Raw genomic sequence first — 16,885 nt, forward strand, 5'->3', positions numbered from 1 at the left:
AAGCTAGTTAACACTTTAGAGGCTACATTTATGACCATATCTTAATGAAACTTGGTCAGAATGTTGATCTTGATGATCTTTAGGTCAATAGGTCAGGTGAGCGATACAGGGCCTTCATGGCCCTCTTGTTTTTATTCTGATCAGATAAATGTATTTAATTGTTTTTACATAATTCCTAGGTTAGCGTTCTTAAGTCGATTTTGTGTTACAATGAAAATCATTAGATTCAAGGTCAAGGTCACACCCTGAAATAAATGGTCAAATAGCTGAAATTTGTGTCCACTGAATTGAATTTCATAATGTTTGCATCAGTTGTTTACCTCATCCAGACGACATGCAGAGTTCACAACCAAGGTCAGTAGGTCCAGGATCAAGGTCACAGCTCAAATAGGTCAAATTTGTGTCCACTCCATATCTTAATCACTGGAAAATTTTTCATAAAACTAGCATCAATTGTTAATTGCTTCGAGACGACATGCAGAGTGCACAACCCAGGTCACAAAATTCAAGTTTGAGGTCATACTTGAAGGTCAAATGTCACATTGTTTTACTTGCTCTGTATTAAAGTGATGTCTGAGGTATTGATTACCTTTCAAGTAATATTGAAATCCCTTTAACATTTATTATTTTTAACATTTATTACTTGATTATTTGCAGATCTGGTTGAAAACTTTGACGAGGCATCAAAAGGAGAAGGCGATTAGAAGTGATCATTTTCTACATTAGATGTTTTGTATAACGTTGTTTCATACTTGTCACTTGATTGCAATCCGAGAGAGACTGAGTGTGTATTTAAGTGATAAATTCACTGTGTGAAAGAATACTCCATCCCTCAATACGTACAGTTTTTATACCATAACAGGAACAAATTTAAAAAGTGATTTTTACAACAAAATAAAATTAACCAAATAAACTTACATAACTATCAAAGTGAAGTGGAGATTTTATTTTCAAATAATTTATATTTATGTTAAATGTTTTTGGATCTATCACAAGTGATCTAAGACTTCTTGTTTCAATTAGTGCTTACAAACTCATTATTTACTCTGTTGATAGTTGAATTCAAGGTGATGAACAACATTATCTGTCCTTGCCTTGGTTCACTTATCTGTAAAATAAAAAGCTTTTTGGTAAATCTGTTTTGTCTTGTTATACCCCTTTCTCCACCAACAAGGTTAAAGCTGGTTTCAAAGGGAATAATAAGCAGCATTTGGAAACATTTCTGAAGTAGAGTTATTAGAATCCAGCTACAAAGATAAGAGATATAGCTGCTTGAATATTATCCATGTAATTGAATGGCAGCCATTTCTAGGGAAATGGTCATAATTAATTCCTGTGGCATAATATATATGGTAAACAAATAATACCAACAAAGGTAATTATATTTTGTAATAGATCATAATATGGTATAGGTCTTAGTTCGAGTGTAAAAGTATAAGCCCACATTAATTGTCAAGGTCCCAATGTCTGTCAGCAAGATTTTTTTCTGTGAGCACTCCAAAGGTCATAGTTCTTTCAACTTCATGAAAACCGGTAATGTTTGTCAACAAAATCTGGAATGAGTTTGAAACTGGATATCTTTGGTAAAAAGATACATCACTACATGTAGGTCAAATAATAGAAAAGAAGTATTTTTTAAAGCCACATTTTTTGTAACTTTGTCAGATTGTTTATGATGTTTAGGTCTAGTTCAAATATAGTTGTCAGAGGTTAAAAACTAGGTCTTCAAGTGTATGGATATAGAAAAAATTGATTACACATTTTCAACATGATGTTAAACCATTGAATGTTTTTAGGCCAAATTTGAAACTGGTCAAGCTTGCAGTAGGTAAACTCCTATAACTAAAGAATTCTTGGTCTCACTGTGGTAAAACTTTTCAGGTCACAGTAACCTCTAGACTGAAAACTGATTTCTTCTTAAAAACTAAAGAATACTTTGGCATGTGGTCAGTAGAAAAACCCTATTGTTTTAGGGGCAAAGGTCAAGGTCGCAATGACCTTGAGTTTGAAAACGATTTCCATTCAATAACACAAGCTCTGACTTACATTCTTCAAACTTCATTGGATGATTGTGGTTAGAAGATATTCCCTGCTTTTTAGCTAACCTGTGACATGGTGAGCTTTTGTTATCGCGCAGCGTCCGTCGTCCGTGCGTAAAGTTTTGCTTGTGACAACTCTAGAGGTCACATTTTTCATGGGATCTTTATGAAAATTGGTCAGAATGTTCACCTTGATGATATCTAGGTCAGGTTCGAAACTTGGTCACGTGCAGTCAAAAAGTAGGTCAGTAGGTCTAAAAATAGAGAAACCTTGTGACCTCTCTAGAGGCCATATATTTCACAAGATCTTCATGAAAATTGGTCAGAAGTCACTTTGATGATATCTAGGTCAAGTTCGAAAGTGGATCACGTGCCTTCAAAAACTAGGTCAGTAGGTCAAATAATAGAAAAACCTTGTGACCTCTCTAAAGGCCATATTTTTCATGGGATCTGTATGAAAGTTGGTCTGAATGTTCATCTTGATGATATCTAGGTCAAGTTCGAAAGTGGGTCACGTACCTTCAAAAACTAGGTCAGTAGGTCAAATAATAGAAAAACCTTATGACCTCTCTAAAGGCCATATTTTTCATGGGATATGTATGAAAGTTGGTCTGAATATTCATCTTGATGATATCTAGGTCAAGTTTGAAACTGGGTCATGTGCCATAAAAAACTAGGTCAGTAGGTCTAAAAATAGAAAAACCTTGTGACCTCTCTAGAGGCCATACTTGTGAATGGATCTCCATAAAAATTGGTCAGAATGTTCATCTTGATGATATCTAGGTCAAGTTCGAAAGTGGGTCACATGCCTTCAAAAAGGAGGACAGTAGGTCAAATAATGAAAAAACGTTGTGACCTCTCCAGAGGCCATATTTTTAATGGGATCTGTATGAAAGTTGGTCTGAATGTTTATCTTGATGATATATAGGTCAAGTTTAGAAACTGGGTCAACTGCAATCAAAAACTAGGTCAGTGGGTCTTAAAATAGAAAAACCTTGTGACCTCTCTAGAGGCCATACCCTTGAATGGATCTTCATGAAAATTGGTCAGAATGTTCACCTTGATGATATCTAGGTCAGTTTCGAAACTGGGTCACGTGCCATCAAAAACTAGGTCAGTAGGTCAAATAATTAAAAAGATCTTGTGACCTCTCTAGAGGCCATATTTTTCATCTGATCTGTATGAAAGTTGGTCTGAGTGTTCATCTTGATGATATCTAGGCCAAGTTTGAAACTGGGTCAACTGCGGTCAAAAACTAGGTCAGTAGGTCTAAAATTAGAAAAATCTTTTGACCTCTCTAGAGGCCATATTTTTCAATGGTTCTTCATGAAAATTGGTCTGAATGTTCACCTTGATGATATCTAGGTCAGTTTAGAAACTGGGTCATGTGCGGTCAAGGCCAGTAGGTATAAAAATAGAAAAACCTTGTGACCTCTCTAGAGACCATATTTTTCATGAGATCTTCATGAAAATTAGTGAGAATGTTCACCTTGATGATATCTAGGTAAAGTTCAAAACAGGGTCACATACCTTCGAAAACTAGGTCAATAGGTCAAATAATAGAAAAACCTTGTGACCTCTCTAGAGGCCATATTTTTCAATGGATCTTAATGAAAATTGGTCAGAATTTTTATCTTGATAATATCTAGGTCAAGTTCAAAACTGGGTCACATGAGCTCAAAAACTAGGTCACTATGTCAAATAATAGAAAAAAACGACGTCATACTCAAAACTAGGTCATGTGGGAACAGGTGAGCGATTCAGGACCACCATGGTCCTCTTGTTTTGATAATGAGAGACTATGCGGTCAGTAGAAAAACCCTATTGTTTTAGGGGCAAAAGGTCAAGGTCACGACCTTGAGTTTGAAAAACGATTTCCATTCAATAACACAAGCACTGGCTTACATTCTTCAAACTTCTTTGGATGATTGTGGTTAGTAGATATTCCCTGCTTTTTTTCATAATGAGAGACTATGCAAAAATGAAAACTTTCATAACATTTTCGCAAATTTTAATTTTCCTACAATGTAGATTTTGATGAAACTTCTGAGTTGTTAGCAAACATATGGCCTATAATATGGTGAAATAAAATGTATATGAAGGAATGATATTTAGGTAAATATTACACAATGCCTGCTGACTGTTACAATTTACTCACTGACACTCCCATTATGCTTACTGGTATAGTAATGATGCATGCTGGCACCTTTAACACGCTTGTTGACAGTGATACCACGCTTGTTGACAATGATACCACGCTTGTTGACAATGATACCATGCTTGCTGACAATGATACCATGCGTGCTGGAAGTTACAACTTCTTTGCTGCTTAGACCCTGATGTCTATATCATAATTTCATTTGGCAAAATGACAGTGCCGTGTACCGTATTGGAATATTTCAACATGCTATGGTTATGTTACGCGCATATAGCCAATCTGCGCATTTGGTAAATCGCGCAGCGCAAATAACCAATTTGTTATCTGCGCAACGATTTGTAAATCGGGCAACCTTATATATTTCTTATATGCGCAGGGCAACTGTCTTGCGCGTTTGGTAAATGAGTCTGCGCTTTTAACATATGGATGATATCTCCCGATAAAATTGAATATCATTAGAGTGTTAGACTTGAAGGCCTACATAAAATTGTAAAACTGACGGTGATCAGGCATGCGTAAAGGTGTGAATTTGTAAAGAAAAAGAAAAACATTTTTTAAAGTAAATGAGCGTATTTATGCGGTAATTTCTCACGTCCCTGGTAGTTTATGGCCTATAAATTTCTGTTGACGACGGTATTAAGAGTCATTTGTCATAGGTGTTAAAAAACGTTAAAATGATACAAAATATCCCAAGTATATTTAATAACACAAGTATTTTTTTTATTTATTTTTATACTTTTTTTAACTTTTAAACGCCGTAGCCTGTGCGGGATTTCGATCCTGCGCTAATAGAAAATCTGGAAATTACTCTGATAATATGCATATCTGCCATAAACCATGCAACTTATACATTGTTTAACAATTACAGACTGATATTTTCAAATCTTGGTTTTAAAATGTGTCATAAATTTATTTCAACATCATTAAATTCATGGGAGTCGGTCACCTGCTTTCAATACCTGCAATATGATTACAATATGCAATAAAAATCAAACATGCGTGAGGTGTGATTTCCTTCGGATAGCCACATCGTCCTCTCTATTCTTTTTATAACTAAAGTATTTTACTTCATTCGATCACACGCAGTCATTTTTATACCGATATAGAACATAAAGGAGACTTACATAACAGACTGAATTGCCACACACTTACCACATTTCACCATATCGCTTTTCTTTTCATCATATTGAAAAAGCGCAATTCTTTTTACCGACGTGAGCATATCTCTTGACATGACCAAGATTAAAAATAAAATAAAAATAAGCAGAATTAAAAGACGAACTTACAGATCTTTTATACTTATATAATTGTTAAATGTTTTATAGTGAGATAAATAGAATGAATAACTAATAAAATTCCTCAAAATGTGAACGAAATTTTACATTTTGTAGGTGTGCAAGATGTGGAGGACGGACGTTTTGGCCACAGACGTTTTGGCCCGGATGTTTCGGCCTAGGATCTTTCGGCCTAGGATGTTTTGGCCAAGAAAATTTTTGAGATAGGATGTTTTGGCCAAAAAAAAAAAATATTTCCATAATATGCAAATTATGATCTGGACATTAATATGTTATCATATGTTATACAGTATAATTGATCATTCTTTTTAAAAAAATAATTGTGAATAAAATTTATTTTCATAACTCTTTGGTTGTAAATGGCAAATATTTCACACCACACACACACACACACACCACACAACACACACACACACACACACACACACACACACACACACACACACACACACACACACACACACACACACACACACACACACACACACACACACACACACACACACACACACACACATATATACAATGTGTATGTGTATATGTTTATGTATACATATAAAAAGACTATAAAAAATAAAATTAAAATACCATGAGTATGTTTTATTATCAGTTTAATTTGTTCACTTATACTATAACATTCTTTAGAATAATCTCCAGACCATATTTTGCACGATATGGAACCACAATTTATTTTTGGCCAAAACGTCCTACCCCCAAAAAATGCCTGGCCAAAACATCCTAGGCCGAAAGATCCTAGGCCGAAACGTCCGGGCCAAAACGTCCGCTGGCCAAAACGTCCTACATTCGCAAGATGTGTGTCCTGCGCTAATAGAAGTCTGAAAATTACTCCAATAACTTGAATATCTTTTATAAACCATTTTAACTTTTACTTCGTTTTTCGATTACAATCTAAAAATGTAGCTTTTGAAAATCTGAATATAATGTTTCATCCGTAGCCTGCGCGGGATGTTGTTCCTGTGCTAATAGCAATTTCTGAACTGACGTTGATATTTGCAACATATTTCAATTCTAAAAGATACTATTTTTGTAATTTCATAAAAATGTTTTCGGAGTAGAAAAAAAATAGAAAGAAGTGTGATTTCCGTCAAAACGAGAACGAAATATTACATTTGTTATCTGTGCAAGATGGGGTTTGCCCTGCGCTAATAAAAAATCTGGAAATAATCCTGATAACTATGATATCTTTCATAAACCATGCTAACTTTATCATTGTTTTATGATTACAGGCTGAAATTGTAGCTTTTGCCAAATGAATATTTTGTTACATCTGTATCCTGCGCGGGATGTCGGTCCTGCGCCCAATAGCAAATCCTGAAATGACGTCGATATTTCAAAACATATTTCAATTCTAAAAGATACCTTTATGTAACTTCTTAAAAAATGTTTTCAGAGTAGAAAATTAAATTAGAAAGAAAAGGGGTTTACGTCATAACGAGAACGAAATATTACATTTGTTATCTGCGCAAGAGTTTAAGTTAACATAGTTTATGAGAAACATTCAAGTTATTAGAGTAATTTCCAGATTTATTTTTAGCGCAGACACACATCTTGCGCGGATAAAAAAATGTAATATTTCGTTCTCGTTTATGACAGAAATCGCTCTTTTTCTATTCATTTTTCTACAGTATTCATTGAAAGTTACATAAATAGTATGTTTTATGAAGAAATATGTCTGAAATACAGTGTAATTTCAAAAATTTGCTATTAGCGCAGGACCGACCTGCCACGCAAGTTACAGGTGTAACATAATAGATCCATTTAGATTTGTAAAAAAACCCTATAGTTTTAGTCTGTAATCGTAAATCAAAGTAAAAGTTAATATGATTTTTAAAAGATATTCAAGTTATCAGAGTAATTTCCAGATTTATTATTAGCGCAGACACACATCTTGCGCAGATAAAAAATGTAATATTTCGTTCTCGTTATGACAGAAATCACTCTTTTTCTATTCATTTTTCTACAGTATTCATTTGAAAGTTACATAAATAGTATGTTTTATAAATGAAATATGTTTGAAATACAGTGTAATTTCAAACTTTGCTATTAGCGCAGGACCGACCTGCCAAGCAAGTTACAGGGGTAACATTATAGATCCATTTTGATTTGTAAAAAAACCCTATAGTTTTAGTCTGTAATCGTTAATCAAAGTAAAAGTTAATATGAGTTATAAAAGATATTCAAGTTATCAGAGTAATTTCCAGATTTATTATTAGCGCAGACACACATCTTGCATGGATAAAAAATGTAATATTTCGTTCTCGTTATGACAGAAATCACTCTTTTTCTATTCATTTTTCTACAGTATTCATTTGAAAGTTACATAAATAGTATGTTTTATGAATGAAATATATCTGAAATACAGTGTAATTTCAAACTTTGCTATTAGCGCAGGACCGACCTCCCATTTAAGTTACAGGTGTAACATTATAGATCCATTTAGATTTGTAAAAAAAACTCTATAGTTTTAGTCTGTAATCAAAGACCTACTCTTTATTCAATCGATTTTGTACTATAAAATAATAATAATAATAATAATAATAATAATATAGATAAGATCTGTAAGAATTTTCTTTTAATTCTGTGACTTTTTTATTTCATCTTTTATCTTAGACATGTTGAGAGATATGCTCCCGTTGGTAGAAAGAATATTATTGGGAAATTTCAAGATATTTCAATATAATAAAAACGATATTTTGCTAAGTGTGTGCTCGAGAGAAGTAGAAAATTATAAAAATAGCCCAAAACATACCAGGGGACGACGTGTACAAGCTGGAGGAAATCACACCTTCACGCATGTTTGGGTTTTATTGCATCTTGTATAAGATTGGAGGTATTGAAACCTGGTGACCGACTGCCGTGAATTTACTGATGTAGAAACACCTAATTTAAGTACCGAGATATTCAGAATTTGACATCTATATTTATTAATAAATTGACCAACTGCATGATTTATCAAACACGAAATGCAAATTTCTGATATATAAAGTTACATTTGTTATTTGCGCTGCGCATTTGGTAAATCGGGCAGGTTAAATCTATCCTGCGCAACTATTGGTAAATCATTGCGCATATAACCAACGTACAAAAATTTGTTATATGCGCTGCGCGTTTGGTAAATAGCGCAGATTGGTTATTTGCGCTCAACAGTTATACTGGTTAATCTGTAATGCATCCAAGAACAAAAATTCACGAAGTGATCAACCAGTAAGGAAAATGTAATCAGGCACTAGGCAAAATAGGAGTAAGCATGCATAATGTCATTTCAAAAGAATGTGTCACATTTTGATAACAGGGGGCGCTATGTTCAAGTGGTCGTGTTTTTTAATCCCCCGCCACAAGTGGTGGGCATTATAGGAATGGTCTCCGTCCGTCCTTCTGTCCGTCCGTCCATCTGTCCGTAACACTTTCATGTCCGCTCCATATTTCCTAAACCCCTTGAAGGATTTTCATGAAACTTTGGTCAAATGATCAGCTCATCAAGACGATGTGCAGAACCCATGAGTCAGCCTTGTCCGCCCAAGGTCAAGGTCACAACTCAAGGTCAAAGGTTTGAGCCTTCCATTTTGTGTCCGCTCTATATATCCTAAACCCCTTGAAGGAATTTTATAAAACTTGGATCAAATGATCACCTCATCAAGATGATGTGCAGAACCCATTAGTCAGCCATGCCGGCTCAAGGTCAAGGTCACAACTTAGGGTCAAAGGTTAGAGCCTTTCATTTTGTGTCCGCTCTTTATCTCCTAAACCCCTTGAAGGATTTTTATCAACTTGGGTCAAATGATCACCTTATCAAGGCAATGTGCAGAACTCATGAGTCAGCCATGCCGGCTCAAGGTCAAGGTCACAACTGAAGGTCAAAGGTTTGAGCCTTCCATTTTGTTTCTGCTCTGTATCTCCTAATTCCCTTGAAGGATTCATTTTAAACTTTGGTCAAATGATCACCTCATCAAGGCGATGTGCAGAACTCATGAGTCAGCCATGCTGGCGCAAGGTCAGGGTCACAACTCAAGGTCAAAGGTTTGAGCCTTCCATTTTGTGTCCACTCTATATCTCTTAAACCTCTCGAAGGAATTTTATAAAACTTGGGTCAAATGATCACCTCATCAAAACGATGTGCAGAACTTATGAGTCAGCCATGCCGGCTCAAGGTCAAGGTCATAACTTAGGGTCAAAGGTTTGAACCTTCCATTTTGTGTCCACTCTGTATCTCCTAAACCCCTTGAAGGATTTTCATCAAACTTGGGTCAAATGATCACCCCATCAAGAACTCATGAGTCAGCCATGTCAACTCAAGGTCAAGGTCACAACTGAAGGTCAAAGGTTTCAGCTCTGTATCTCCTAAACCCCTTGAAGGATTTTCATGAAACTTGGGTCAAATAATCACCTCATCAAGACGTTGTGCAGAATTCATGAGTCAGCCATGTCAGTTCAAGGTCAGGGTCACAGCTAAAATCAAAGGTTTTACCCTTTCACTATCCATAGCAGTGGCGGGGGATTTAGCTGTCTTTCAGACTGCCTTGTTAATTCATAAAGTAATGTTCATTTCTGTACGCTGAACCCAAGCTTTATTCTATGTTGTCCAGATAAATGACATTATGCCATCACATCCGGTTTATCAGTTACGCAGAACTACCCTAATAAAAGAAGGCTCTGGCTATTTGTCTTCATAGGAGACGCCTGTAACCAATACACGGGCACTGTAGCCCTGTAAAATTGTAGGTTAATTTGTCAAAGGTCAAGATCACAGCATATTTACTTACATACCCACTTTCTTAACACAAGCCTTCTTTAGGGGTATATAAAAGGTAAAGGTAAAGGTCTTGTTTATTATAGTGTCACCCCTATTGAAAGGGCCAGCCAATTTGACTTATGAGACACCTTTATTGTGCGTACCAATTACCTCCCAACTCCTACCACTATGCCAGGCACCAGGCGGATAGAAGTTGGTAACCATTCATTTAACTAGCTCGCGGCTCAAGAACCGGCCTTTTCGGATCGAGTCCCATGACAAACATCCCCAGGACGAACGCTCCCCATGGGGCTCGAACCTTCGACCTCCCTATCCCGAGGCGGACACCTTAACCACTGGGCCACGGTGACCATATATGTTTGGCAAACAACAACTGACTTTAATGAATGTTAGATATGTATGAATATTTGTCAAAAGCAACAAACATAAATGAAAGCAGTCCCTGTTTAGAAAGGAACATAGATTCTGCCCATCATCTTATGTTTCCAAATTTTTCAAAGTTTTTATTAATATCTCTGTATATAACAAACACAAGATCACATTCCAATAATGATAAAGACACATGATCAGTAGAGGACAACTCTTATTCAAAAACGTGAAAGAAGAAATCAACGAACATTTTCCCAAAAAGTTTGTTAAAGGGGTTTTAGTAGATGCAGAACAGACAAATTGAAATATGAACTTTACCTCTGCTTTATATTGACTTAATACATTGGAATATGGGTTTCTGAGGGGAGCATTTGACAACACCCGCAAGTGGTTTAGGAGAAATGGAAGGGACACAATATGCAAGTTTCAAACCTTGTGCATAGAGATGTCACTAACTTCTGTCTGGGACCTTTAGCCAGTGCCACTAGATCACTGGTTTTGTGGGTTAGGTGTACTTGAGAACTGTTTTATGAAAGATATACTAGGCTAATGCCTTCTGTGAAATCAGATAGTATTTGTAGTAACTATAATCGAACTTTGAGATATGCACTAAAAAAAAGTACACAGACTGGGCTTGCTGACTATTATGTCCAGCTTCTAGAAAGGGGTGTATACTGTATAGCTGATGTCAGTTGAATGGTACACAACTATATTTATTGTACTATTTTATTGACCTGTCAAAACATGTTTCTGGCTTTCATGCTAATCTTATATAGGCGTGAACAAAATATAATGAAAGCCGGGAACAAATTTTGACTGGTCAGATAAATTGTACAATACTATCAATTTTCATAGGATGATTGTTTAAAGTTAGTAGATAAACTCAGTCCTCACAGGAGGGCCTTTATAAACCTTTATTTTTGTAAAAATTCTTTAAAACCTTTTATTTTGCTGAAAAACCTTTAAAAGCATATCCTTGAACCTTTACTTTCTCGGTAAGCATTTGAAGTTATTACCATTTTAAGCTCACCTGAGCAATGCTCTGGTTAGTTTTTGTGATCACTCAATGTCTGGCATCCGGCGTCTGTCAACATTTAGCTTGTGTATGCGATAGGGACTGTATTTTTCAACTGATCTTTGTGAAATTTTGTCAGAATTATAACCTTGATGAAATCTAGGCCAAGAACGAAAATGGGTTAACTGGGGTCAAAAACTAGGTCACTAGGTCAAATCAAAGAAAAACCTTGTGTATGCGATAGAGGCTGTATTTTTCAACTGATCTTCATGAATTTTGGTCAGACTGATGATCTTGATTAAATCTAGGCCAAGTTTGAAAATGGGTCATCTGGGGTCAAAAACTAGGTCACTAGGTGAAATCAAAGAAAAACCTTGTGTATGCGATAGAGGCTGTATTTTTCAACTGATCTTCATGAAATTTAGTCAGAATGATGGCCTTGATAAAATCTAGGCTAAATGTGAAAATCTATCATCTAGGATTAAAAACTAGGTCACTAGGTCAAACCAAAGAAATACCTTGTGTAGGCGATAGAGGCTGTATTTTTCAGTTGATTTTCATGAAATTTGGTCAGAATAATTGCCTTGATGAAATCTAGGTCAAATTTGAATATGGGTAATCTGGGGTCAAAAACTAGGTCACTAGGTGAAATCAAAGAAAAACCTTGTGTATGCGATAGAGGCTGTATTTTTCAACTGATCTTCATGAAATTTAGTCAGAATGATGGCCTTGAAAAAATCTAGGCTAAGTGTGAAAATCTATCATCTAGGATTAAAAACTAGGTCACTAGGTCAAACCAAAGAAAAACCTTGTGTAGGCGATAGAGGCTGTATTTTTCAGTTGATTTTCATGAAATTTGGTCAGAATAATTGCCTTGATGAAATCTAGGTCAAATTTGAATATGGGTAATCTGGGGTCAAAAAGTAGGTCACTAGGTCAAATCAAAGAACAACCTTGTGTATGCGATAGAGGCTGTATTTTTCAATTGATTTTCATGAAATTTGGTCAGAATGATTGCTTTGATGAAATCTAGGTCAAGTTTGAATATGGGTCATCTGGGATCAAAAAGTAGGTCACTAGGTCAATTGGAAGAAAAACCTTGTGAATGAGATAGAGGCTGTATTTTTCAATTGATCTTCATGAAATTTAGTCAGAATGATTGCCTTGATGAAATCTAGGTCAAGTTTGAATATGGGTTATCTGGGGTCAAAAACTAGGTTACATCAAAGAAAAAAACCTTGTGTTTGCAATAGAGGCTGTATTTTTCAATTGATTTTCATAAAATTATGTCAGGAAAATTGCCTTGATGAAATCTAGGTCAAGTTTGAATATGGGTCATCTGGGATCAGAAACTAGGTTACTAGGTTATATCAAAGAAAAAAACCTTGTGTTTGCAATAGAGGCTGTATTTCTCAATTGATTTTCATAAAATTATGTCAGGATGATATCTAGGTCAAGTTTGAATATGGGTCAACTGCAGTCAAAAACTAGGTCACTAGGTCAAATCAAAGAAAAACCTTGTGTATGCAATAGAGACTGTATTTATGTCTCCCCCAGGAGACATATTGTTTTTGCCCTGTCCGTCTGTCCGTCCGTCCGTCCGTACGTCACACTTCATTTCCGAGCAATAACTGGAGAACCATTTAACCTAGAACCTTCAAACTTCATAGGGTTGTAGGGCTGCTGGAGTAGACGACCCCTATTGTTTTTAGGGTCACTCCGTCAAAGGTCAAGGTCACAGGGGCCTGAACATTGAAAACCATTTCCGACCAATAACTAGAGAACCACTTGACCCAGAATGTTGAAACTTCACAGGATGATTGATCATAAAGAGTAGATGACCCCTATTGATTTTGGGGTCACTCCATTAAAGGTCAAGGTCACAGGGGCCTGAACATGGAAAACCATTTCCGATCAATAACTAGAGAACCACTTGACCCAGAATGTTGAAACTTCATAGGATGATTGGTCATAAAGAGTAGATGACCCCTATTGATTTTGGGGTCACTCCATCAAAGGTCAAGGTCACAGGGGCCTGAACATGGAAAACCATTTCCAATCAATAACTAGAGAACCACTTGACCCAGAATGTTGAAACTTCATAGGGTGATTGTACATGCAAAGTAGATGACCCCTATCGATTTTGGGGTCACTCCATTAAAGGTCAAGGTCACAGGGGCCTGACCATTGAAAACCATTTCCGGTCAGTAACTTTAGAACCACTTGACCCAGAATGTTGAAACTTCATAGGATAATTGGTCATGCAGAGTAGATGACCCCTGTTGTTTTTGGGGTCACTCCGTTAAAGGTCAAGGTCACAGGGGCCTGAACATGGAAAACCATTTCCAATCAATAACTAGAGAACCACTTGACCCAGAATGTTGAAACTTCATAGGGTGATTGTACATGCAAAGTAGATGACCCCTATCGATTTTGGGGTCACTCTGTGAAAGGTCAAGGTCACAGGGGCCTGAACATTGAAAACCATTTCTGGTCAGTAACTTGAGAACCACTTGACCCAGAATGATGAAACTTCATAGGATGATTGGTCATGCAGAGTAGATGACCCCTGTTGTTTTTGGGGTCACTCCGTTAAAGGTCAAGGTCACAGGGGCCTGAACATTGATAACCAGTTCCGATCAATAACTTGAGAACCACTTGACCAAGAGTGTTGAAACTTCATAGGATGATTGAACATGCAGAGTAGATGACTCCTGTTGATTTTGGGGTCAGTCTATTAAAGGTCAAGGTCACAGTGGCCTGTTCATGTAAAATCATTTTTTGGAAATAACTTGAGAACCACTTGACCTACAATGTTGAAACTTAATAGGATGATTGGACATGCAGAGTAGATGACCCCTATTTATTTTGAGGTCACTTGATCAAAGGTCAAGGTCACAGAATCCTGAACAGTGACTTGAGAACCACTAGGCCAAGAGTGTTGAAATTTAGCAGGATGACTGGACATGCCAAGTAGATAATCCCTATTGCAGCCAACCATCAGTGTCTCTTTGACTTTCGCTCCTGACCCCTTTTGACTTCTTGCCTATAGGACTTTGCATTGGGGGAGACATGCGCTTTTTTACAAAAGCATTTTCTAGTTTTCAATTGGTCTTCATGAAATCTAGGTTGGGTTTGAATATGGGTCATCTGGGATCAAGAAGTAGGTCACTAGGTCAAATCAAAGAAAAACCTTGTGTATGCAATAGAGACTGTATTTTTCAATTGATCTTCATGAAATTAGGTCAGAATGATTTCCTTGATAAAATCTAGGTCAAGTTCAAATATAGGTCGTCTGGGGTTAAAAACTAGGTCACTAGGTGATATCTAAGAAAATACTTGTTTAAACTCGAGAGACCACATTTTTGGTCCAATCTTAACGAAAATTGGCCAGAATATTTGTTTCCATGAAATCACTAGGTCAAACATGTTTACACTGTTATGGTGTTTCTCAGGTGAGTGACCTAGGGCCATCTTGGCCCTCTTGTTTGTAGAGTCCGCTTGCAGTGAGCTCGACTTAGTCGTCACTTTTGGCGGGTCGGTGTATGTGCGTGGGTGCGTCCGTCTGATTTTGTCCGTACCATAACTTTTGACATGCATGGACCAATCTTGTTATACGCCCAAAGGGACATATTATGTTATGGTCTCGGTGTCCGTCTGTCCGTCCGCAATTTCGTGTCCGCTCTGTAACTCTTGAACCCCTTGAAGGATTTCAAGGAAACTTGACACAAATGTTCACCACACTGAGATGACGTGCAGAGCGCATGTTTTGGATGTCTCATTTCAAGGGCAAGGTTACACTTAGGGGTCAAAGGTCATATGAGTGTGTTTCGTGTCTGCTCTGTAACTCTTGAACTGCTTGAAGGATTTCAAAGAAACTTGGCACATATGTTCACCACACTGAGACGACGTGCAGAGCGCTTGTTTCGGATGACTAGCTTCAAGGTCAAGGTCACACTTAGGAGTGAAAGGTCATATATGACTTTGCTGTGTCCACTCTGTAACTCTTGAACTGCTTGAAGGTTTTCAAAGAAACTTGGCACAAATGTTCACCACACTGAGGCGACGTGCAGAGTGCATGTTTTGGATGACTCGCTTCAAGGTCAAGGTCACACTTAGGGGTCAAAGGTCATATATGACTTTGCTTTGTGTATATTGCTATGCATTGCAGTGCTCTTATTTTTATTTGGCAGATCCCATTTTGTTCTGTCACAAAATTTTTTTGTGAATTACTTCCCTTTTTTTGTTACTATAAATAGCTTATTTTAAAACTTTTTTATTATTGGCAGTAGGGAAAAACCAAGACCACTTTTCTGTGGTACAACATGGATGGTACATCCAATTTTTAGATGTATTTTGACATAACTTTACCTGGTAAGAATTTTTTTTTGTACTTAGAATTTTTCTTTTTGGAATTTTTTCCTTTTGTTGTTCCTGTCCTTTGGGCCTCAACAGTCAAGTTCTTGAAATTTCCCTCCCATCCTCTGATGTAACCCTTTGGGCCTATATTGGCCCGCTTGGCGGCGCTCTTTGTTTATATTTGGCATGAATGTTTACCTCAATGAGAAGGAGTATCATGTACAAACCCCATGTTCCTATCTCAAAAGTCAAGGTCACAGTTGGAGGTCAAAGGTCAAATTGAAGTTTGTCTGGAGCATTTCTTCTTCATGCATGGTGGGATTTTGATGTAACTTTGCATGAATGTTCAACATTATGAGACGGAATGTCGTGTGCAAGAACGAGGTCCCTAGGTCTAAGGTCAAGGTCACAGACAGCTGGCGGGCTCAACATTCTGCCCATGAGCGTACGTTTTTAAAAATAGAGAGTTGAATTAATATTAATTAGCGCACTCTAACATTTCGACAATCTCAAGGTGGGGCGTATGTTCTCTGTGACGATTTGATGAAAGATGTTGTGTCTGAAATCATTCGTCCTCAATCTCTGATTCATGTGGGGAATTTGGCAGTTACTTGGGGAGAACAGGTTTGTACTGGTACAGAATCCAGGAACACTGGTTAGATTAACTGCCTGCCTGAAATACTGTTGAAATACGACATTAAACCCAAAACAAACAAATGAAGATTCCTTTGACTTTAGATGATGTGGTTACTATTGAAGATGATAGAGTTAGATTGTTCATGAAATGTCAGTATCAATGTGGTAGGGAACTTTAAAAATGTCAGAAAATTATCCTTTATTTTTGCCCAAAGTTGCCCGAGGTAACATTTACTTTTACAA

Source organism: Mercenaria mercenaria, chromosome 3 (assembly GCF_021730395.1).
Source record: "Mercenaria mercenaria strain notata chromosome 3, MADL_Memer_1, whole genome shotgun sequence".
NCBI lineage: Eukaryota > Metazoa > Mollusca > Bivalvia > Venerida > Veneridae > Mercenaria > Mercenaria mercenaria.